This window comes from Mus pahari, chromosome 13, assembly GCF_900095145.1.
Source record: "Mus pahari chromosome 13, PAHARI_EIJ_v1.1, whole genome shotgun sequence".
NCBI lineage: Eukaryota > Metazoa > Chordata > Mammalia > Rodentia > Muridae > Mus > Mus pahari.
In genome coordinates this window covers 3951173-3953150 of record NC_034602.1, presented here as the reverse complement: position 1 = coordinate 3953150, position 1978 = coordinate 3951173, and the positions used below count along the sequence as shown (strand labels likewise).

Here is a 1978-nt window from a genome sequence, read left to right as displayed (position 1 = left end):
TCCTTCCTTCCTTCCTTCCTTCCTTCCTTCCTTCCTTCCTTCCTTCCTTTCTTTCTTTCTTTTGTTTTTGGTTTTTCGAGACAGGGGAGACAGGGTTTCTCTGTGTAGCCCTGGCTGTCCTGGAACTCACTTTGTAGATCAGGCTGGCCTCGAACTCAAAAATCCACCTGCCTCTGCCTCCTGAGTGCTGGGATTAAAGGCGTGCACCACCATGCCCGGCCCCGATTTTTTAATAACTCCCGCAACAAGAAGGCTCATTGATTCATCCAGGAGGATCTTTTCCCAGCCACTAATTATAACGGATTATCCACATGGAAAGACCTCGGTTTTGGTGCACCAGCAGAGCTGCACCCACTTGCCTCAAAACTTCACAAGCTTGTGCAGAAGAAGGAGACCAATCTATATTTGTCTGCTGATGTTTTGAAGAGGAGAGAGCTGCTGTAGCTAGCAGATGTCTTGGGACCCAGGATTTGCATGTTCAAAATTCATACTGATATTCTGAATGATTTTACTCTGTACGGGATGGAGGAATTGACAAATCTGGCAAAATGTTTTGAGTTCTTAGTATTGGAAGACAGGAAATTTGCTGGTATAAGAAACAACAACAACAACAAAATACAACCCAGCATCAAGATGGGATCTTTAAAACACCTTCCTGAGCAGATCTAGAAAGTGCCCTTGTGGTGCCAGGCTCAGGAATTGTGAAAGGATTTCAGGAGGCAACAGGCATGCCTCACTGCAGAAATGAGCTCTGCTGGCTCATTAGCTACTGCAAAATACACCAGAGGTTGGAGTGGCTGAGGATCACTGTGAATTTGTGATTGGCTTTTTTTTTTTTTCTCAGTAAGCATGACAGAGTTTCTTGCCTTGATTCCAGAAGTTCATTTAGAAATAGGAGGGGATCCTTAGCCAGCTGTACAGTTCTTAAGAACTGATTGGCAAACAAATCTCCGATGTCATCACTATAGGCCCTGGGACACTCGCAGCAGCTAACCTACTGGAAGCACTTGAGTTGGACAGAAAAGCGACTTGGGAAACTTAAGAGGGTTTGCAAATTAATGCGAAGACACAGAAGATGAGTGGTGTCCCAAAAGTCACTGGATTCAAAGCAACGATTCCCTATAGTGCTCAGATTCCTGCACAAGGACTGAGTGACCGACAGTGCAGCTATCCTGATGTCATGGTCTTTAATTTATAGTCACTGCATTGGTATTATAATGAGCTCTTTCAAAGGACACACACACACACACACACACGAACCATTTCCTTAAAATAGAGAAAACTGACTCTTAGTATTTTAAAATGTTTCTTTTGACTCACCCACATGACTATTCAGTCATATTGTCTAACCAGACCATTTCAAGGGATGGGATGCCCATACATCCTCTGTCTATACCACTCAAGCACTCTCCTATTGTGGGATTTGGCAGAAATTGAGTTGTCCTGTCCTTTTTGCACCTTCTTTTTATATTTGTATATCTTTTAAAACATCCTTCTTCAGAGTGGGCCCAGCTCCTTTAATATAAAAGAAAGAACAATTTTCATCTACATTTCACAGTTTTATCTATCTCACTTGAGCATGCTGGTGAGCTGTCAAGCAGCAAAGTCATATTTCTTAAAATAAATTATACCTGGAAATTAGTAACTTAAAATAGAACATTTCAATTTAAGAGTTGAATAAGTGTTTTGATACATGGCAACTTGAAATCACTTTGAAATTATTGAAACAAGTAGTGTTGCAGAATAGTTGATCACATTGTGAACCTTGAGACTCTGAACTAGAACAAGAACTGTTTCCTGTTCTGGTGTGGCTCAGTCCTAGCACACACCTTTATCCCAAAAGCTTTCTGTAAATGAGAGCTAAATAAAGAAGGCTTTTTCATGATTTCATGGAGTGGGAGGATCTGCTGGGTGCTTTCTCAGACTCTAAACTAGCAGCTTTCGCCACTGCATCTGGCTTCTGAGACTTCACTCGGTA

The 1978-nt window shown here is 41.9% G+C and overlaps 1 pseudogene; it reads left to right on the top strand.

Moving 5' to 3' along the window:
* The first annotated feature begins 261 nt into the window (after positions 1-261).
* LOC110330836 lies at positions 262-1042 on the top strand (annotated as a pseudogene).
* The last annotated feature ends 936 nt before the right edge of the window (positions 1043-1978 follow it).